The following is a 6,503-nucleotide window of genomic DNA, read 5'->3' on the forward strand; positions in this document are numbered from 1 at the left end:
GGGTGTCCGCGGGTTTATCCCCCTCCGAGATTCGGAATAACGCGCGAGCGAGAGCGAGCTCAGCGAGCCCTCGGTCGTTACACGGACTCGGGGAGAGCGCACGAAGGGTCGCGGAGCCAACCCCGGTTCTCCTTCGCGCGTTCCCTTTTCACACGAAAGTGGACAGAGAGACAGAGTCGCTGATCGCGCGAGTTTTCCGCGGTCGCATAATTGACGGAGACCGATATAAACCGGCAGTCGCCGTCGTCGTCGCTGTCGCTGACGGCTAAAGAGATCTCCGGTCGGTACATCTCGCTGTCAACCATCCGATCCCCTCGCGATCGGTCGTCGTCGCTGTCGTCGTTATCGACGCCGACGTCATTCGGTCGCGAGAACCCGGCGCGCCGTGTCGTGGAGTCGACGCGCTCGGTCGGAATCGGCGCCTTTCGTTGAGAACGAACGGGAGACGAACGGACAGACGTAGAACCGTCACAGGGAGAGCGGCCGCTGCGCCCGGAGAGCGAGAGACACGATAACGAATCGTATCTGTCGCGCGCGCATACACACGCACGCACGCTCGCTCGCTCTCGAGTCTCGCGCCGTGAGTGCTCCCTGTCAGCATCGTCGGCATCGGCATCGTCGTCGTTGTCATTGTCGTCGCCGTCGTCGTCGTCGTCGTCGCTGCTGGGACGAGAATTCCTCTCTCTCTCTCTCGCGTGCGCGGGTCGAGCCTCGCCTAAACTGCTCCTCCTCCCGGATCTCGGTCGGGTTGAGCAGGACCACCGACCGTGCTCCTGCCGGAAACGACCGTTCTCCCGGAATATCGATCAAATAGCTCGAACCGAGTGAAAAACTATTCCGGGAAGAACAGGGGGGAGAGAGAGAGAGAAAAAAAATCGAGAGTGTCAGTGGTCTGGAGAGAAAGAGAGAGAGAGACAGAGAGACAGCGAGAGAATCCCGACGTCACTCCAGGATACGCGAAAGGAGGTGCGTACACGTTCGATTCGTATCGACAGATCGCCGGGGAGAGCACCCGTTTTGTGCGTGCGCGCTCGCGGTGACACCGTCGAGAGCTACCCCTGGCGAGAGCTGCTCCGAGAGAGGGAGAGAAAAAAGGGGACGAGAGGTCGAGAGAGAAAGAGGGAGAGGGCGGGGGTTGGTTCCTTCGGAATACGCGCGACTTCGCTGCACACTGACGCTCGATTCACATCCCCGTTAACTACTACGATTCTGTTACAGAAGTATAGGGGTTGGAAATTGAAAAAAAAATATGTATATAAGGTTGCTGTCGAAAGTGTAAAACGTACTTGTTTTACGATAAGAGTTCGATAAAAAAGGGTAACAGTTGGAGGGTTAATCGAGTACGAGTCATACTCTTTTTATACGTTTAATTTTTTCTCCTTGTGCTTTTGTCGCAAAGATTAAATGCTCAGGGCAGTAGACGTGTACAATGACGACTTTAATTATACGATTGCACGATGTACATTTGTATTTACAAGTCTGCATCGATGCATTTCGAAAAACTTATTCTAATGCCCGTTTCTATCTCAATGCAGTTTTATAATCTCGGTTTATACTAATCCTTCATCTTTTTCCAGTTTTAAGAATTAGAAAAAAGTGACGAGTGAATCGAACCGAAATTAAAGTTAATCTACATTGTAGAAACGGGAATAAGATAGTTTAATGTAGTATAATAGCTTAATAAAGACTTAAAGAAATTATTTAGTTTGATTTGTTTAGTATTATTTGATGTTCGTACCTTAAAGGGGACAGTCCTAGAAATAATCGATCCGTCATTTGCTCGGGTGACTCGATATTAGCCTTCTCCAGATCACTTAAGGGAGTAATTATGACTTTTCAAGGAGTTGTGCTTTTTAAAGGTTCAAATATTGCTATCTTAATTATTATATTATTTATCTCTCGTTTACGATTAACTATCGTGTTTTCTTCCACGAAAAATAGCGATAAGAATATCGCGTTAAAAAAAAAAACGACTAATGCTCGTAGAAAAAAACGATTAGTGCTCGTTTTTACCAAGATTAACTTTAATCTCGATTTAATTTACTCTTTATTCTTTTCTCGTTCTTGGAACTAGAAAGAGATAAAAATTAAATTAAACTAAGTTAATCTACGTTAGAAACAGGTATAATTTTTAGAAATTAAAAAAATTAAGAGTTAATTGAACCAAGATTAAAATTAAACTACATTTAGGAATAGGCATAAATAATTTTTATTTTATGCAATATCAATTAGGCTCTTCGCTCTATGCAAAATGTACTAACGAGCGATACGTCGTTCAGACACGCGATAAAATTGCAATATGCACGATACACGTGGGTCAATGTTTTCGTTAAAGTCACGGAGGAGGGATATTTCCAGTTTCCGGAATATAAAAAGGAAATGTAATTTCTCGATAAAGTACAACAATAATTATTGTACATTTGTATTTTAATCTTTCTTTGACGTACCTGATGCGAGATGAAGTGTTCGTTTGTATCTTTTAATAGTTTTAAATTTCAGATACAATCTGGAATACTCGTCGCGTGACCATAATCAATAAAAGGTTTTACGCCGTATCACTACTGCATTTAAATCGTTCGGACATCGAAAATAACCGTGGCAAAATTATCAGAAAAATTTCATTTGCTTTATAAAAGTCATTAGAGACATTTTCAAAATTTATATAATAATAAATATAATATCCTGCTTTTATTTTCCAATAATTGATACTACAATCAGGGATCCAATTTCAGCTGTTATTTGTGAACAAACAAAAAACAGTGTAATTAAGCACGGTTTTATAATGTAAATAATAAATTATAAATTGGATATCTTTCTATAATATATAGATTAAAATTATTAAAGGTTCAATTTTACGGTATTTTCAATTTAGACACACACGGCACTAGAGTTGTTAATTATTCTCTGAAATTATATGAAAAAGAAATGTGAAAGATGTTCAGATATTCAAGTATGCATTAAACGACTTGCAGTTGCTTGAGAGGATTCGGATCCTTTCTCTCCTGCCGCACTAAAACTACTGCGCGCTACTTCTCAAACACGGCGCGAAAGAAGTCATGTGAGCGATAAAGAATCTACGTTAGAAAATGAAATATTCTGTGTGAAAATGAAATTTACTGCGTAATTAATTCTCTTGAATTAAGCAATCTTTTAGACTAAATAATGATCAGCATATCTCGTGCAAAATAAAATATATTCGTAACAAATGAGACTTGTTTGGATAAAGTAAACTCAACTCGCGTATCATAAGATACGGAATATATTATATTCCTTTCCGTATTGCACATTAATTATTTTTGAGGAGAAGAGAGATGCACACAGAAAAATATCATTCTACTGCTAAGAGAAGTGATCAATTTATTTTCTTCCTTTAAGTAACGGTTATTTCAACAAAGAATATTTTTTTTTTATAATAATCTTAAAATATACTTATTACAAATTTCAGAATTCATTATTGTGTACTCAAAACAAGAATTTATTTTTTTTTAAAGAATATTATAAAATTAATCGAAGAAGCAACTTTATATAATAGCAAATCAAATTTGTTTTAATTTAGTAATCTTAACTGATGTATTAAATTTACTAGAATTCAAAATATATTTAGAATAAATTTGATGCTTGTGATGAACTTATAATAGAATTTGCGGATATACGAATTTTTTAAATATTTCAACAAGTAATTATTACTTGCGTAAGTGTCTTTCTATGTGTGGATGAGAGAGAGGCCGGAGAGATGAACTCGTCGATCGTGAGAAACTCGATAAATCGAAGGGATTACAATTCGCAGACTTTCGCCCGACTTTTTTTCGCGCGTTACATCTCCTTAACATATTTTAGCCTGACTATGCCGGCGATGGTATTTTATGAAGCGCAACGCGTATCGCTTCCATTATATCAGGTCGTTGCATTTTATTGATCGTATACGCCGGTGTGTTTCCACGTAATGCCGTGCTTACGAAGATGTACGTGCAATCCGACAAACGAATAAACCATGGACATTTCCAGCTTGCGACTGAATTTCCCACTAATTAAAAATTCAGCTATCGCAACCGGAACGATTTCGACGAGCTTCGATATACACACCGAGCGCCCTGGAGACGGCAAAAAACAAACGGCATCGTTATTAAAATTGTTTGTGGAGATATGATATTTTTAAGATAATTCTCGATATACATTTGATCCCAAGTTGATATCGATCTTATAATTAGTGAATCTAGATTGCGACGGCGATGAAATAATTTCTTAGGCTTATTTCTTCCAAAGAAGATTAATTTTAGTCTTGGGCTAATTTACTCTTCGTATTTTTTTCTAACTCTTTGAACTACATAGAAAAAGTTGAAAAGTAAGTTAAAGAGATTAAAGTTTCTACAATGAACATTAGATCGCGTCGTTTTTCAAACGTTACTGTGCTGCAGTTTTGTAGCAATTTGAACTTTTGTTATACTTTGCACGATTACTGTCACCGGTACTTTAATGTCTTCGACGTTATCGAAATATTCGCGCATTGAAATAAAGACGATACTTTAACATGCACATAGAAAGAAACTTGTGTTTTCAATTTATTATTATTAGTATCTATTGACGTGTATGTATGTTTTATTTTTATAAGATTAAGATTTTCAAATTCAAAGACGATTTTGATGTCCGAAAATTTATAAATCGTCTTTATTAAAAATTGAAGTAAGAGAGAAATCATTTTTTTTATTAAACTGCCAAGCGATCGCTGGAATCTAATGATAGTTAAATCGGGAATCTAATTTAGCATTGCTATCTTTTCACTCCGGTTTTAAGTTAGGTTTGTTTTTAATAAACAGCAGAGGAAACTTAGATTGAGTTTTCTTAAATAACTTGTTAAGGCCTACAATTTGATTTCTATTTCATTATAATTCGTCATTTCCACGCAACAACATTCTTTTGTGAGTTGCGTTAAATTATAGGCTAACTGAATATAAACTTAGTCTAATACTATACGGAGAGAATTTTTTCTTAGAATTTACCCTGAAAATATGATAGTCGTGGGACAACATTGTATTTCGAAGAATTTTAATATAAATCTCTCTCATTCATTAATAAAACTACAATAAAGTATAAAATAAGTTTGATCAATTTTACTGAAGTGCATGGTAAAAATCTTCAAAATATTGTATTGTACCACAATCACCATATTTTCAGGGTAAATTTTAAAAGAAAATTCTCTCCATATATCACGTCTAATCAAACTATTCCATTAATTATTTACGAGCTAAATAAAGTTACATATGAAATAGCATTTTTCTCTGGAATTCGTCAACTTGTTATATTTTTAGATCTTTTTGTATTATCTTGAGTTAACTGCAAGACGTTTTACTTAACATTATAACAACGTTGACGATCCAAAATTCGTTTATTGGATTTGAAGTATTTTTATTGATTCATTTTCTCTTTTATTATTGCGAAATTCAATCTTTCATTCACTACGGCTAATGACATTAGATCAGATTCATGCTCAGAGACAAGGTCTTAAATCGCATCGAGCGGTTACGATACGCCAGCCTAATAAAATTATTACCCGGCTCGCGCCGAGGAATAATAACGAGATACGATGAACAAACGACGTTATCAGCGGCGATTGGTTGAGAACCTTTCAGCATATCAAACACGGGCGATCTGCCAAGTTGCGATCGTAAGTATGGGTACTTGTCGCTAGAAAAGCGAAAACGAGTGTTCGTCTCTTCTTCGTATCTCTAGGCATTATTCGTTCAGTGAATTGAGGATTGGCTAAACAATAGGCCTGTTCTTTTTGGCTGAACTTTTGCACCAGTTCATCTTTCTTCCTTTTCTCTCCAGGAGGAAAGAAGGGGAAGAAAGAGATGAACTGGTGCAAAAGTTCAGCCAAAAAGAACAGGACTAGTATCGATATCTGTAATCTAATCCCAAGACTAGGTTTTATAATTGATCACTCGTTTGATAAGTCGCATGTAACAACATGCAATGTGAAATAATTATTTTTCCAATAATAAGTTAATCAGACTATATGAATAAATCAAATAACTAAGGAAAAAACCAATACGATCGAGGCTCTCGGTGCTTAATAATATTTTTATGTATGTATTTTCTAAAGGTGAATCAGCGACTTCAGTGCTACATTTATAACTGATGTAATCATCAGTTATAAATATAGAATCGGTGTATTATTACTGAAAAACAATAAGTATTCTACATTTATAACTGATGATTACATCAGTTATAAATGTAGAATACTTATTGTTTTTCAGTAATAATACACCGATTCTCATTTTTAGAGGTTATGATTCTCTACAGATTAAAATGCATTGTAATTTGCAGAAGTTATAATTTTTAAAAGTGAATCAATGTATTTTTACTGAAAAACAATAAATATTCGCTGATAATTATATCAGTTATAAATGTATTATAGTGTATTATAAGTGCACTGAAATCAGTAATAAAATATACTGATTCATTTTTCATTATTAAATTGATCGACGACCAATTTAATTTTGATA

This window comes from Trachymyrmex cornetzi, unplaced genomic scaffold, assembly GCF_001594075.2.
Source record: "Trachymyrmex cornetzi isolate Tcor2-1 unplaced genomic scaffold, Tcor1.1 scaffold117, whole genome shotgun sequence".
Lineage (NCBI taxonomy): Eukaryota > Metazoa > Arthropoda > Insecta > Hymenoptera > Formicidae > Trachymyrmex > Trachymyrmex cornetzi.